Source organism: Hibiscus syriacus, unplaced genomic scaffold (assembly GCF_006381635.1).
Source record: "Hibiscus syriacus cultivar Baekdansim isolate YM2019G1 unplaced genomic scaffold, ASM638163v2 tig00112452_pilon, whole genome shotgun sequence".
In the NCBI taxonomy this organism is placed as follows: Eukaryota; Viridiplantae; Streptophyta; class Magnoliopsida; order Malvales; family Malvaceae; genus Hibiscus; species Hibiscus syriacus.
Window position 1 is genome coordinate 206,190 of NW_024063335.1, and position 17,809 is coordinate 223,998.

General features: G+C 34.1%; 1 pseudogene; it reads right to left on the minus strand.

The window, feature by feature from the left end:
- Positions 1–293: 293 nt before the first annotated feature.
- LOC120179755 lies at positions 294–1,764 on the minus strand (annotated as a pseudogene).
- Positions 1,765–17,809: the final 16,045 nt, after the last annotated feature.

Consider the following 17,809-nt stretch of genomic DNA (forward strand, 5'->3'; position numbering starts at 1 on the left):
TTTAGGTGGATTAGTCTCGTCCTGACCTTGCTTTACTAATACTGTTAATTATTCCATCTGTTTTTGCAGGCCTGATAGATCAGCTTCAGCCATGGTCTGATTCTTCTTTTCATGCCCACTATCTTGTCAAGAATAGAGGTACTGATACCAATTTTATGGATTGAGAGAAAAAGAAAAGATTCGAGAGAAGAAATTTAGAAGAAAGAGAGCTGATAGAGAAGAAATTTTATCATTCATTACATAAAGAATTTTTACAACCCAAGCTGATAATTATTTAGTTACATTTTCCATACATTTCATGCCAACTGTCAAGCTATATAACAACTAAATAACAGAATGATTCTTCTCTTTCCTTTCTTCTTCAGGTATTGGGCCTTCGGGTTTGGGCTGCTCCTTCATACCTCTATTTTACTTGGCCTGCTCCACTGTTGCGGTAAGTGACCTCTTGCATATCACGTGATTTAATTCCCAATTTCTGTCTTCAATCCCTAACCCTCGATCCTCATTTCCCAAATGTTCTTCGATGCTTCCTCGTCGTTTTTCTTCTCCAACCATGACACCTCCTTGGGCGGGTGGATTGTGACAAGATCAGGCAAGGGAGTTGTAGGAGCCTACTTGGCCTTGGAATCCCAGTCAAGCATGATCTTGACCTTGATACCAAGGACACCCTGTGTTATGAAAGAGATTTGTCGATTAGTAAATTGATAAAAAAAAATCGAAGTTTGAAAAGGCCACATCAGAGTAAAGACTAAACAAATCAATTGCAAACCTGTCTCAAAAGAACGTGTCTGACAGCAGAATTGATATATTCATTGACTGGATGGCCGGATGAGATCATGTATCCATCCTTGAATTTCATGGATTTGGCTCGCTGTGCTCTTAGCTTTCCACTAATAATAACCTATTGCAAAATGAAGCACGTATTATAAATTTTTAAAAGATATCAAATAAAGAAGAAAAAAGGAATTATATAAACCTCGCATCCCTTGGCACCACTCTCCATGACAAATCTCAGCACACCATAGCAGGCCCTGTACAAACCATCCCATATATCAGCTTAAATGCCCAAACAAAAATTATATCAGATTAAATCAAAGGATTACACCAAAATCTAAATAATTAAATTATTAAATTAAGAACATTTGTATACCCTCCAAAATGTTACTGTACAACATCATCAGACAAAAGATCAGTATAGAATTAACCTATATGCTTTATAGATTAGTAAATATACAGTTAAAAAGTGTGGATTAGCAATGGAAACATTCAATCGAATATACACAAGCAGTAGCAAATCATCATTCAAAATTTTCAAATCCATCGATTTCACATAATAATTGATTCAATATTGCAATTAGACATTAAGAATTAAAAAGTTTGACATTGTTCCGAAAAATTAATTAAACCTAGTAGAGGATGCATGATTTTTATGTAAATATATCGAGAACGTTTTGGGTGCGGGTGGCTCTTATGATGATCTCGGTGCGCATAGGAGTAACTCTTACTTCAACTCCAGAGTATCCATCCTCAGCCAACTCTCTGGTCAAAACCTCATTGAGTTCCGCGAAAAAGACTCCATCAGCAACGAACTGAACGCAGTAGAAAAAGGCGAAAACTAGTTAAAGACATGATGGGAAAAAATGGAATAGTCAATGAAACAAAGGCGGTATAAGCGACGATACCATTCACTTTTTGCTGATTTGAGCAGCCGCCATGAGTTGAGTTGAAAAGTGAAGTTGGAGAGAGATGAAAAACCTGAAAAAGACGGAAGAAGTTGTACAACCCCTAGCGAAATGCATATATTGATACCTGACTAGGGTTTTTGGACTCCATAGATTGGGCTTTGAATGAATACTTATTTCATCAAAGTAATGATCAATCGTTCTTGGTGGTGACCACAGATCAAGGCCTGGAAAAGGGATCCATTCACCCATTAATGGGTCCACATCTTTCACACCTTATTTGGACATGTTCCTTTAGCTTAGACCCATTCACCATTGTTTTTTAAAAGCGTTTTTAGGATTCGAATCACTTTTTGAATCCATATTAAACAAATAACTTTTTAAACATATATGAGAAATATTCTTAAATTTAAATTCAAAATTTTCAGTTTTTGTGTTTTGAAAAATATTTTTAGATTCGAATTTATATTTTCTATCGGTATATAATCTATCTACTAGTTAATTCAGATAGAATATTACAGAGGTTCATTTATAAGCAACCCTATTAACCTAATTTACTCTAATCACAATAACAAGATTATAGGCTCTGACTTCACTTAAAAAAATTAAATCAAAAGTGACTATAAGATAGTATATATTCAAAGACTCCCGACCTTTTGCAATGCGGTGCCTGGTTCATGCAATGGAAACCAACGTTAAATTAGGCCATAACCATGTCTGACGCTAACGATGTGATGTCTTCTCTCCGATTAAGATTTCTTTGAAAACACTAAATTAGTTTCCTGTTATTACTAGCCAATACATTAGTATATGAGATAATAATTTCATGAGTGGAATTGGAAATTCTGAAAGCCAAACCTTATACTTGAGCTCCTCTGTGCCCAAGCTAAGGTTGTATCCTTAGCTTCGTTATCTGTCCTGTAAACTATTTAGCTTTCAGTGTTGCTTTTTTTGTAATTCCCCAAATGTCGAATTAAGGACTTTATTGAAAAGATTTAAAAATAGAGGATTTAAGTGATTAAATGATAAAAAATGGGTAAATGATTGGAATAGTGTTTTAGACTAGATTGCAACCATAGATGAATAGAGAGGGCATTTTAGTCCTTTAAAGAGGAAATAAATTTAATAATTATTTTAATAAGGTATTTAAATAAGGAAAAAGGGGAAATGCAAAACTAAGGGCAAAGACAAAGTACCGGAGTAATCAGCCTTACATTTTGGATACATAGCGGGGAAAGCCAGGTGAGTGCATTAACATATTCATTAGGAATTATAAATAAATTGTGTTAAAAACATATGTTACAATGGTTATCAGTACTAAGTGTACTACATGCACTATGTGTGCAAATCCACGAAATTTATCACGAGTTGATGAATAGTCGTACAGGCACTATGTGTGCAAATCCACGGAATTCATCATGAGTTGATGAATAGTCGTACATGCACTATTCGTGCAAATCCACGGAATTCACCATGAGTTGATGAATAGTCTTACAAGCACTAGGTGTGCAAAACCACGAAATTTATCATGAGTTGATAAATTACCGTATAGGCACTACTTGTGTATTCTAATAAATGAACATGAATAGAAAGTTGGTAAATTACCATATTAGCACTAATGGTACAAAGTTATAAGGTTTATAATAAAGTGTAAAGAGTTGCTCAATATTAGAATTGTTACCCTATATTTATGTTTATAAGTTGCTTATGATTAAGTATGCCTCACTAAGTAATACTTAATGTGTGTTTATTTCACGCGTAGGTTGAATACAAGCTGAGTAAGGAGATCATCAAACATCAAGTCAGTGTCGCCTAATCAGTAACATTATGATATACATGTCTTCTTTTGATATATTTTAGTTGTCATGTAATAGGTTTAGTAAAAATGCTTTGAAAAGCTTTTGAATTAAACTACTGTAAAATTGTAAATTGTGGAACATCTCTTTTTATTTGTATATGTAAGTTTAATGCATGTTTAATTATAAGTAAATTACAATGGTTTATTAAATGAAACAAAATTATACGGAGTTTCAAATGGGAAATTGTTTTAAAAGTGATGTGACATCTGTAGCTCGTATACATAAAGGTATACGGGAGATGGGTGTTACATTTATTAGTATCAAAGCTACAGGTTTAGCCGATTCTCAGCCGAATCAAGTGTAAATTTTAATGTAAAAAAAAGAGTTTACATGTCACTAAGATGTCAAGTTTACTGATAGGGTATAGAATGAATATGATAAGATGTCTCTCCTTACTAACTTAAGTATTATCTTTATGTATGTCGCAACAGCTGTCGGATTCTACGAATTCTAGAGGAGCGGCTAGACAAAAGAGTAGAGATAGATCGGATAGTGAAACTATGAAGAAAATAGTGAACATCCGATTTCTTCTGAGAATGCTAGTGCACCGACACCTCAGGGTATGTCTGCTCCGGAGTTTAGAGGTTTTATGCAAGCTCTCGACGCTATCTTAACCAGGTTCCAACCTCCATCGCCTACCCCTGCTCCTCTAGTACCGCGAATGCTAATTCTGAAGGAGTTAAGAAGTCTAGGAGCTCCTAAGTTTAGGGGAGAAGAAGGTGAAGATCCTATGGACGAGGACTTATGGTTGAATGATGTCATGATGATGTTGGAAAGTTTGCAATGCTTCGATCATGAAAAACTAGGTGGAGTTGTATCGTTACTCAGAGGATCGGCTCGGGTAAGGTAGACAAACACGAAGATGTATGTGTCGCCTGAGCAAGTGAACTGAAAGTTCTTCCAAGAGGAGTTCAAAAACAAGTATATCAGGGAGCAGTTCATGATATCAATGTTGTTGAAGTTTCTCAACTTAAAACAAGGCAACCGAGCGGTGCATGAATATGAGGTTGAATACAACAAGCTTAGCTATTATGCTACTGAGGTAGTCCCTAATGCAAAGCTCGACGGGATTGGTTTATTGAGGGACTGAGGCCAAAGTTGAAAGAGATGATGTTGGAAGAAGTTATTAACAGAGATAAGGCTATTGAAAGAGCTCAAGAGGAAACTCTAGTAGTGGAGCAGAGTATGCATACGAATAAAAGGGTTAGAATGTCTTCATTTTCACACCATGCTAAGAGAGGCAAGGGTTCATGTTCCCAATATACAAATAGAGCTAATTCTGCTGCAGCTTCCCAGAAGACTAAACAATCTCAATCTGTTGCTGCTAGCTCAGGTAGAGCTTTTGGAGAAAGAAGTAATCAATGTCAGATCTGTTACAGATTTCACTTGGGAACTTGTAGAGTGTTTTTTGGCGCTTGTTTTATTTGTGGAGAAAGGGGTCACTATGCTCAAAATTATTCGTAAAAGTCCGGGGATAGATCAACACAAACCAAGATATCGGTAGCCGCACCAAGTAGAAGTAGAGGAAGAGGAAGATCATGTGGTCAATATGAGTCTAGCCAGAGACAAGAGACTCGGGGAGTGGCCCGAATTTATAATATAAAGACCAATAATGATAGGGATGATCCGGAAATCATAACAGGTACATTTCACCTTTTTGATGAGCATGTTTTTGTTCTAGTTGATCCTGGTTCTACGCACTCATATATTAGTACCAAGTTGGTTAGAACTAGAGGAATTCCTTTATAGCTAATTTCTAGTGAAATGATAGCGGTGAACCCTATGGGTCATAGTGCAAGAGTAGCATGGGTGTGTAGAAAATGTCCAATTAAGATTCAAGGGGTTGTGTTTTTGGCAAACTTGATGGAGTTGCCCTTTGATGAGTTTAAAATCATTTGGGGCATGGATTGGTTATCTCCACACCATGGATGGGTAGATTGTCTTCAGAAACGATTATTCTTAAAGGATACGGAAGGCTCCGAATTTATAGTGTAGGTAAGAAGGCAAAATCCCTGTCCAATGTGATATTAGCTTTGACCGCAAAGAGAATGGTGCAAAAATTATGCGTAGCTTTTCTAGCTAATGTAATAGAACTAGAGTTCCGAAAGTGAGATTCCAGATATCCCCACAGTTAGGGAGTTTCCAGAGGTTTTTCGGAAGAGTTACCGTGTTTGCCTCCAGATCGAGAAGTAGAATTCAGAATTGAGGTTTACCCGGGTACCAAATCTTTTTCTATGGCTTCGTATAGAATAGCTCCAACGGATTTAAGGGAACTAAAAGCATAATGCAGGAGCTGCTTGATAAAGGATTCATTCGACCCAGTTTTTCTCCTTGGGGAGCGCATGTGCTATTTGTGAAAAATAAGGACGGGTCTATGTGATTATGTATTGACTATCGTCAACTAAATAAGGTAACAATAAAGAAAAAGTATCTTCTTCCGAGGATCGATGACCTGTTTGATCATTTGAAAGGCGCAACAGTATTCTATAAGATAGATCTGAGGTCAGGGTACCATCAATTAAAGATAAAAAAAAAGGAGGATATTTCCAAGACGGCTTTTCGGACTCGGTACGGACACTATGAATTTGTGGTAATGTCGTTTGGATTAACAAATGCTCCTGCAACATTTATGGACTTAATCAATAGAGTATTTCAACCGTACTTGGATCAGTTCATGGTAGTATTTATAGATGATATTATGGTATATTCCAAGTCAATGCATTGGTCATATAGTCTTTGCATAAGACATAAGAGTAGATCCCAAAAAGATTCAAACCATATTGGATTGGCAACCCCCAAAGAATATTACTGAAGTTCAGAGTTTCTTGGGGCTTAATGGTTATTATAGGCGATTTGTGAAGATTTTTTCAATGTTAGCTCTGCCGCTAACTAAGTTATTGCGGAAAGATGTGCCTTTTGTTTGGACGGAAAGATGCCAGGAAAGTCTTGATATGCTCAAGAGAATAGTAACGGAGACTCTCGTTCTTGTGTAACCTGAGTCAGGTAAGGATTATGTCATTTTCAGTAATGCATCCCATAATGGATTGGGACGTGTGCTGATGCAAGAGGGGAAATTTGTGGATTATGCCTCAAGACAGCTGAAGAATCATGAGAGAAATTACCCAACACATGATTTGGAATTGGCAACCGTAGTGTTTGCTTTGAAAATTTGGCGCCATTATCTGTACGGTGAGCATTGCCATGTTTACACGGATCATAAAAGTCTAAAATATTTGTTGGCTCAGAAAGAGCTGAACTTAAGGCATAGAAGATGAATTGAGCTCCTAAAGGATTATGATTTGGTTATTGACTATCATCCGGAAAAGGCTAATGTGGTAGCAGATGCGCTCAATCGAAAAACTTTGCAGCTTTAAGGGCTTTAGATGCACATTTGTCTTTAAAGGAAAATGGTGCTTTAATCGCTGAATTAAAGTTAAGATCGATATTTTTGGATCGAGTTAAAGAGTTGCAAGGTCGAGATGAGAAATGCTTGATGAGGTTGGCGCAAGCCAGGAAAAAAAAGGCCAAAGAATTCAAAACAAAGGATAATGGATGTTTATACTACAGAGGAAGACTTTGCATTCCTAAGGATGATGAATTGAGGAAATATATTCTTGGTTAAGCACATTATAGCCCTTTGACGATGCTCCCAGATATAAATAAAATGTATGAGGATTTAAAAAGTCATTACTGGTGGCTTGGCATGAAAAGAGCTGTCACAAAGTTTGTTGACTAATGTTTGACATATCAGCAAGTGAAAACTGAACATCAGGTGCCATCTAGGTTACTACAGCCTATATTTATTCCTGAGTGGAAGTGGGAGCGAGTCATAATGGACTTTGTTTTGGGGTTACCGTTATCACCAGGTAAAAAGGACTCGATTTGGGTAATAGTAGATAGATTGACCAAGACGGCTCATTTTATTCTAGTTCGAGTAGACTACTCAATGGATAAGTATACAAAGTTGTATATAAAAGAGATAATTAAACTGCACGGAGTACCGATATCGATAATGTCCAATCGAGACCCAAGGTTTACTTCAAGATTCTAGAAGTCCTTGCATGAGGCATTGGGTACTCGATTGAACTTTAGTATAGTTTTTCATCCGCAGACAGATGGGTAGTCAAAGCGAGCTATTAAGTTACTGGAGGATATACTTAGGGCATGTGTGATTGAATTTAAGGGATAATGGGAAAGGTATTTTCCTTTAGAAGAATTTGTGTATAACAATAGTTATCAATCAAGTATTAAGATGAACCCGTATAAAGCTCTATATGGCAGAAAAAGCAGAACACCATTAAATTGGTTTGAATTGAAAGATATGGATTTGTTTGGCCCAAAATTTGATGAGATATATAGAGGATAAAGTGAAGATTATCCAGAGCAATCTAAATATAGCCTCAGATCGACAGAAGTCCTATGCAGATTTGAAAAGAAAGTATTACATTTTGGGCGAAAACGAAAACTGAGTCTGAGGTTTATTGGACCGTATGAGATATTAAAAAGGGTTGGACCCGTAGCTTATCAGTTAGCTTTGCCTCTGGACATGTACAAGATCCACAATGTTTTTCATGTATCGATTCTTATGAGGTACAGATCAGATCCCTCGCATGTTATCACTCCTGAATAAATAGAGATCCGACCAAATTTGACTTATGAGGAAGAACCGGTACGGATCTTGGCTAAGGAAACCAAAGAATTGCGTAACAAAAGAATTTTGTTGGTTAACGTACTTTGGCAGAATCATAAGTTGGAAGAGGCTACCTACGAGAGAGAGGAGGCTATGAAAAAACAGTTTCCACATCTCTTTGGTTCAAGTAATTCTTTAAATTCGAGGACGAATTTTCTTAAGGGGAGAGAATTGTAATGCCCCAAATGTCGAATTAAGGACTTATTGAAAAGATTTAAAAATAGAGGATTCAAGTGATTAAATGATAAAATATGGGTAAAGGAATAGTATTTTAGACTAGATTGCAACCATATATGAATAGAGAGTGCATTTTAGTCCTTTAAAGAGGAAATAAATTTAATAATTATTTTAATAAGGTATTTAAATAAGGAAAAAGGGAAAATGAGATATAAGCTATATCTCTATCTTCTTCTTCTTACCGTGGAAAAGCTCTCCCCATAGCTCAAAGATTGAAACCAAGCTCCCGAGACAAGCAAAATTAAGTACAAAGGCAAAGTACTAGAGTAATCAGCCTTACGTTTTGGATACATATCGGGGAAAACCAAGTGAGTGCATTTATCATATTCATTAGGAATTATAAATAAATTGTGTTAAAAACATATGTTACAATGGTATATCAGTACTAAGTGTACTATAGGCACTATATGTGCAAATCCACATAATTTATCATGAGTTGATGAATAGTTGTACAGGCACTATGTGTGCAAATCCACAGAATTAATCATGAGTTGATGAATAGCCGTATAGGAACTATGTGTGCAAATCCATCAAATTCATCATCAGTTGATGAATAACCGTACATGCATTATGTGTGCAAATCCACGGAATTCGTCATAAGTTGATGAATAGCCGTACATGCACTATGTGTGCAAATCCACGGAATTCATCATGAGTTCATGAATAGTCGTATAGGCACTAGGTGTGCAAAACCACGGAATTTATCATGAGTTGATAAATTACCGTATATGCACTACTTGTGCATTCTAATAAATGAACATGAATATAAAGTTGGTAAATTATCATATTAGCACTAATGGTGCAAAGTTATAAGGTTTATAATAAAGTGTAAATAGTTGCTCGATATTAGAATTGTTACCCTATATTTATGTTTATAAGTTTCTTATGATTAAGTATGCCTCACTAAGTAATACTTAACTTGTGTTTATTTCACGTGTAGGTTGAATACAAGCTGAGTAAGGAGATCATCAGACATCAAGTCAGAGTCACCTCATCAGTAACAGTATGTCATACATATCTAATTTTGATATATTTTAGTTGGCATGTAATAGGATTAGTAAAAATGCTCTGAAAAACTTTTGAATGAAACTACTGTAAAACTGTGAATTGTGAACATCTCTTTTTATTTGTATATGTAAGTTTAATGCATGTTTAATTATAAGTAAATTATAATGGTTTATTAAATGAAATAAAATTGCACGGAGTTTTAAATGAGAAATTGTTTTAAAAGTGATGTGACATCTGTAGCTCGTATACATAAAGGTATACGAGAGATGTGTGTTACATCTTTTCCTTGATAAAGCCTAATACGGCTCATGCTGTTGGTGACAGAGTGGCTCTTGTACAGGTTGATAAAGTAGATATAGTTGGTACAACAAATGTTAAGGTAAATTTTGTAAAGGCGTACAAGATTAATGTTGAATCTTCTTCTGCTGGTTTGAAAGGAGTGGATTCTGATCAAGGAAAGGAGATTATTATTATTATTTTTTCTATGTCCCCGGATAGTTTGGAAAAGAAGTCTAATGTTCTTCTAGTAACAGATTTTCCATTTTAAATTCTGTTGGGACTGAGCTTATTGCAATTGGGGAGAATCCTGGTGTAGATGTTTGTTTCAGAAGATGCAAAAGACTAGGCAAGCTTCTACTGGGGTTGCTATAAAGCCAAAGAAAAAGGTGAATCTTTGTGGTGTCTGGTAGAGAGGGAACTTTATCATCTTCCTCATCAAGATGATATGTTACTGTTTTTGCTATGTTTGGTTGTAAGTGCACCGCAACAAATTTATTGCTTCTCCTTATATTATAAACATTAAAATTTATTAATTAACTGAATTACATTATGCATTAAAATTTATTGAGTGGATTCAGTTATGAAAAAAAATGTTGTTGTTCTTAAAGGATTTATGTTCAAGCACTTACATCTGTAAGATTAGTGTACATTATCGATGTTTAAAAAAGATTCTAAATATATATTATCTTGTGTTTTTTCAAGTATGGATTAATTATATCTAAACCAACTCTATTAAGTTGGAAATTATCCAAGTAATGATGATGACGTGGATAACCCCATTGAAGGTCTTATTGTTTTCTTCCTTTTCCAAACTAATTGCGGGGAATGTGTGGAAGAAGTAGATTCTCATTCTCACATGTTGTGTTGGCTTTAGTTTTGTAGATTAGAGCTACCCACCATAACTATTTAATCTTAAACAACTTCAAATCGTTATTTTATATTTTACATCATTTGGTAATAGTGTTTTTCTTAATCCAGTGGAATTTAAAGGGAATTCTCGGAGTTGTTCTGTGGGTAGGCAACCGTAGCATTTGATCTTCTTTTCTAAACCGTTATCAGTTACCACGCGGGACTTTCATTTTCTCTCTTTAAAATAGGAAATTAGGCTCAATCCAGAGAAAATAGCGATGAGGGAATCATCAACTTAAGTCATCAAAAACATTTATTCATTATTAAAAAAATGAATACATTTTCTTTTAGGGTTTTCACCCTAGTTTTTTCTCAAGAGTTGTTTGCCTCTTTTTTCTTATTTTTGTTAACTGACGATGATATTAATATTTGGTTAATGATCCATAGTGGATATTAATCCTAGTTTTTTCTTATTTATATCGTATTTTTATTTATTTTTTATTTTTTTAATAACTTTGTTTCTATGCAGGGACAAAGCCAAAATTAAATATTGACAGGGGCCGAAATATTAGACTATTTAAGAAAAATATAAATATTTATTAGGTATTTAAACTCGAAATTCAATATGAACAAGCAACCTTAGTGATTAAGGGGATTGTTGTTATCCTTGAGGTTCCAAGTTCAAGCAATGCATATGTAGGGGTATGAGCGTTCATTGTCAAATAGTTGAAGGTATTTGTAAATATATTACCTTGTATTCACCTTAAATGTATAATAAAAAACTCAAAATTCAAAAGACAACTTCTAATTTGTCTAATATTTAAACTTACAATGACCTAAATTGTAAATAGACTAAAAATTTGAGAATACTTACTTATCATTCTTTAGTTAGACCACTACTTGATTAAATAATTAATAATTTTTTATATTTAAAGTGGCATGGGAAAATTATTAATTTAGTCCATGTACTTTAGGATATTTACAAGATTAGTCCTTAAGCTTCAATTATAAATATCATAACCCATTTAGCTTCAAAATCATCCCAAATCATTCTAGCTTTCTCCCAATACTAGAGAATTTATAGAGTTTTCTTAGGAGTTGTTTTCTTTTTTATCAAGAGATAATTGTTATTGTTTTCTCATTGTTAGATCGAGAGAAGTTGTAATTCCTATTTCTCATAGTGAAATTCTTCTATCTTTTCCCGTGGTTTTTACCTTATATTATTTAGGGATTTTCCACGTAAAATTTGTGTCTTCTTTATCTTCATTTTTTTATTTTCTCAAATTATCAGTTGACGTTTTGTTCTATCCGATAGCTGTATTCCGCAACAATTGGTATCAGAGCTAGATTTGTGTGTGTAATATATACTTATTGTCTTTGTGGTTGCCACCAAAAGATGGATCCTCCAACATAAGAAATTAAGAAGTTATTACCCATTCTTTGAAGGTTCTAGAGAACTATTCACGATAGTGAAATAGTGGGAGCTATCCGTAATAGAAGCTATGACAACGAAATTTGATATTGAAAAGTTCAATGGGAGAAATTTCTCATTGTGGAAATTGAAGATGAAGGTTATCCTAAGGAAAGACGGTTGTCTAGCAACTATCAGTGAAAGACCGATAGATTTCAAAGATGACAACAAATAGATCAAAATGGACGAGAATGTTATGGAAAACTTTCATCTAGCATTAGCAGATGAAGAATTGTCAAGCATCGAGGAGAATAAGACAATTAGAATGATATGGGATCATCTCTTGTGGGATCCCACTGCCCGTAAAGTGATCATCAGCAGGGATGTTATCTTTGTAGAAGATAAACTACAAAGAAAAGAAGAAGATGGTAACATTGAAAAGTTAGAGACTACACAGATACATGTGGAAAAGGAGTTTGAACAATGAGATTCTTCTGAAGCAGAACCAACACGTGATGAACAAGAATCAGAGAGTTCTAAAGCTCCAACAACTCATCAATCAGATCGTGTGAAAAGAAGTCCCAATTCGCACTTAGATTATGTTATAGAAGGAAATATTGCATATTGCCTTTTAATAGAGGACGGTGAGCCATCAACATTCCTGGAGGTAATAAACAGCTCAGATACTTCACTTTGGATGATGGTGATGCAAGAAGAAATTGAAGTCATTCATAAAAATAATACTTGAGACCTTGTGCCACTACCACAAGGAAGGAATCCAATTGGTAACAAATGGGTCTTCAAAATCAAGCGAAATGGTAACAATCAAGTTGAGAGGTATCGTGCAAGACTGGTGGTCAAAAGATATGCTCAAAAAGAAGGTATTGATTTCAATGAAATCTTTTCTCCTGTGGTTCGACTAATAACAGTTCGAGTAGTATTGGCAATGTGTGCTACATTGAATTTACATCTAGAGCAGCTAGATGCTAAAACAACTTTTCTTTATGGAAATCTTGAAGAAGAGATTTATATGCTCCAGCATGAAGGTTTTGAAGAAAAAGAAAAGAAGAACTTGGTTTGCTGGTTGAACAAATCTCTGTACAGTCTAAAGTAGACGCCAAGATGTTGGTATAAGAGATTTGATTCCTTCATTATGTGCCTTGGATACAACAGACTTAATTCAGACTCTTGTGCTTATTTTAAGAGGTTTGGTGATAACAAATTTGTTATATTACTGTTGTATGCGGATGACATGTTGGTTGCAGGACCCAACAAAGATCATATTGAAGAATTGAAGGCACAACTGGCTAGGGAATTTGAAATGAAGGACTTGGGATCAGCGAACAAGATTCTAGGGATGCAAATTCACCGAGACGGAAGTAATATGAAGATTTGGATTTCATAAAAGAATTACTTGAATAAGATCTTGTCACAATTCAACATGCAAGATTGTAAGCCAATTTCTACCCCTCTTCATATTAACTTCAAATTATGCTCCAATATGAGTCCTAGCAGTGAAAAAGAGATGATGGAGATGTCTCGAGTACCGTATACATCGGCAGTGAGAAGTTTAATGTTCGCTATGATATGCACAAGACCAGACATTGCACAAGCAGTGGGAGTGATTAGCCTGTACATGGCTGATAAATGCTTATTTTAGTTAATATTTTAATTTTAAATTACTCTTTAATCATTAATTTGTGTGGCTTATTTGTTCATTTTAATTCATTTTCTGTACAGGACGTAAGATTCTAGAAATTGCACAAAAAGGACACAATTTTGTAGATTTTTTATTTTCAGAATCAATGCTGACTGGAATTTGGATTTGGATTAAACTCAAGTTTAGGATAATATTTTAAACATTATATTTTATCTTTGTATTTTAGTTTAAATAGGTTTTAGTATTTTAATTAAGTTTTAGGATATTATTTTTATATTTTATCTTTATTTTAGGTATTTTAGTTTAAATAGGTTTTAGTATTTTAATTAGGATTTAGAATATTATATTTTTTAGGTATTTTAGTTTAAATAGTTTTTAAGTGTTTTAATTAGGATTTAAGATGTTTTAGCTTGTTATTAGGAATTTGAAGGCTATAAATACCCTCTAAGGGTGAGCCTAGAAACATATCTCTCTCATTTGAGAATAAAATATTCTTTTTCTCTCTAGCTTTCTCTCTATTTTTCGCATACTTTTCTATTATGCTAAGTATGACTTTGGTTATGCTTAGCTAATTTTCTTTCAAGTCGAAGACTAAAGCGAAGGATCAATTCCAAATGTGAGAATTGTAAGGTACTTAAATCGCTTCGAATTTTCTATTTGTTTTCTGAGCTTACTTTTCAAATCAAAATGATTTCGACATTAGTTCGAATATTGTTATGGTTAACGTTTGAAGAAGGATCTGCTTATTGAAGCATATTCAACTTACCGAGAACACACTTAGCAAAATTGTTTGCTAAGAGGAAACTGAGTTCGGAATCAGTTATTGCTGAAACGACGCAATCTGAGTTGGCAGCGAAGAATTGTTCTTGCAGTAACTGACGTGAATCTTGAAGTAAAAATCTATTTCGATGATCCAAAGAATTTGAGGCGAAACTGAAGTCTAGGCTACTTTCACAATAAGTTTCCCTTTATCTCGATCTCTTTAATTTGTTCATTTAATTATTTTTCTTTTATTTAATTCTTATTTTTCATTTTAAAAATAACTTTTAAAAATCCCCCTTTTATATTTATTACTATTAATATTTATTATTATATTATTTTTTTCTTTTTTTTTATTTTATTTTAATATATCTTTTCAACTTCATCTGGAATTCTATCTTCTTCTAAAATCAAAAAAGAGTTTTATTAAATCAGAAACATCACAGTCCCTGTGGATCGACCCTACTTCTCTGTACTACCTTTTCTTTTTTATTTATTAAAAAGCCAATAATTATTTTGATAGCAAAGCGACGGTTATTAAATTGACGTCGTTGTCGGGGATTAACGACAAGTACTGATTTATTTTTCTAGTTTTTGATTTATGAACAGAAAAATCCCATGTGCATTAATAGATCTAGATCTGGAGATCGAAGCAGGCACATACAACATTCTGATGGCAGAAAAACAAACGATTCGAGAACTAGTCACAGCACCTGTCACTAAGATGCCATTATGCATTAATTTTCCTAGTGGCGGGACTCCGTTTCAATTAAAGACTGGACTCATTAATCTTCTTCCCACCTTCCATGGCTTTCCCAGTGAAGATCCGCACAAACACTTGTTGTAATTCAACATAGTTTGCACTAACATGAAACCACAAGGAGTTACCGATGATCAAATTAAATTGAGAGCTTTCTCTTTCTCTTTAGCCGACTTGGCTAAAGATTGGTTATTTTATTTACCTCCAAATTCAGTTAATTCATGGGCTGACATTAATCAAATTTTTCTTAACAGGTTCTTTCCAGCGGTTAAAGCAAGTGAATTACGAAGGAGCATTCTTTCTATTCAGTAAAAGAGCGAAGAAAGTCTTTATGACTATTGGGAGCGATTTAAAAAGCTTTGTGCACGTTGTCCGCAACATGGATTAAGTGAGCAAATGTTACTTCAATCCTTTTATGAAGTCCTTTTATAAATGGAGATAAAAATTGTGGATGCCTCCAGTGGAAGAGCATTAGTCAACATGACCCCAACAACAGCAATGGAATTGATTTCAACAATGGCAGCCAACTCTCAACAGTTTTCAAGTGAACCTAACTGACGAGTTCACGAGATAAGTATATTTTTCCCTTGAAAATAAGTTAGATAAATTATTTGAAGTAGTTAATTCATTTACTGTAGAAAAATATGGAGCAACAAGAGCATGTGGGATATGCACAAAGCTAGACCATCCGAAGGATTTTTGCCCACTAATACAAAAAGGATGATGGCAAGACCACCTAAACTTCAGCTATGTGACAAATCAAATATCAACTTATCCTCCTCAACAGAAAACGCAAAAACCATCATTAGAGGAACTCATAGGGAGGTTAGCAATTTCACAAGAAAAGTTCATTGCATCCCAGGAAAAATCCCAAATCCAAACCGAAACACATCTTCAAGAGTTAGATAACCAAGTAAGCCGACTAGCTCAAACTACGGGAAAATTGGAATCACAAGGAAGACTACATTTTTAAACAGAGTTAAATATGAGAAAAAATGTTAGTGTTATCACAGTCCGAAGTGGAAAAGTTATGTAACATCCCAAAATTCGGGTCAATGACCAAAATGGAATTTTTGGTAATTTAGTGACCAATCTCAGAAAGATTGGAAGTTTAGGGATTTTAATGAAAAGTGTTGGTCTTGGATTTAATAACAAAGTTTGGAAGTAATAAGGGTATTATGGTCATTTCTCAGGAAAGATTTTATTTCCCTTTATAAAGGGTAATAAGCACGTGGCAAATGAAAGAATTCTCCAGAGCTTTCTTTCTTTCTTCTTCTTCTCCAACCGTGAGTTTCAAGAGAAAATGTGAGTTTTATGAATTCTTGATTATTTATGGAATTAAAGGTTGGGTTTTGATCATTAGATAATAGCTAAGCTTAAGGAAGCTTAAGTTATCTTAAAAATCAAAACATAAAGGAGTTACGAAAGATTAAAGAAAATGGGTTTCAAAGAGAATTTCTGAAAAAGAGTTAATAAATGAATGTAGAGATGGAATTTGACTTTCATAGGTGTGAATAAGAAGTTATAAGTGTTAAATCAAAGTTTGGATAACATGGAAAATTGGGAATGATTCTTAAGTTTAAGAATCATGAAGAGATATGAAAGATAAAGATAGCTTATATGGATATAAGTTGGTTTATAAAGTGGTAGTTGAGCTTAATGACATGATAAGGGTTTAAAATAGAAGAATTGAGTGTAGAGTTAATGATTTTCGGGCTTGAATACAATTTATGGGCATGATGCATCGGTAAACATTCAATATGTACTGATGCACTCTTAAAAAAAGAAACATCGAATGCCCGGAATGCATCGATGCAGTTTGAGTGTGCACCGATGAACCAAGATAAATTTTGGAGGTGCATCGATGCATGAGAATTCGAATCTATTTTGTATATCGATGCACCTATAGTGCATCGATACACCCTTAAGGAAAAATGTGAATATGGGTTTATTAAGTTCGTTTAAGTTGCTAGTATCAAATTGCAAGGTGTAGGTATCTAATAATTGTCTTAAAATGTATAATTATGTAGATTCAGAGCCTAATCAAGTTCCGAAATCATTGACAAGTAAGATCGATCAAGGGGGAAAGATAAGAGATTGTAATTGACTAGTGAGGCCAGGTGAGTGCATACAAGTTAGTTATGATGTTTAATGGAAAGAAGACTTGTGACAAGTATATTTCTTATATTAGAAGGCATGAATGTATGATCATATGCATATGTTTGATTTGGGTATATGTGATATATATTATAGTATGTATTAAATGATTTATGTGAATGTATGTAGTAGGATAAGTTATAGGAATTAAAAGAAATGATCTATATGATTTCATGGGAATGTGAAAGAGTTTATATGATAGGTGACCATAAATGTGACATAGTAAATATGATCAATTATAAGAATCAATATAATAGATTTATATGACTACATGACAAGGGTGATGAGTTAAATAAGATTAGACTATAGATTAATATGAGAATAATATATTAGTGAAGGGAATGGAGTATAAATGATGATGCCAAACTATAATATAAGTGTTATAGAGAAGAAGTATACTTACAGAGAATTATGGTATAGGAGTTATGTAAAAATTTAACTAAATAAATAGATTAAAC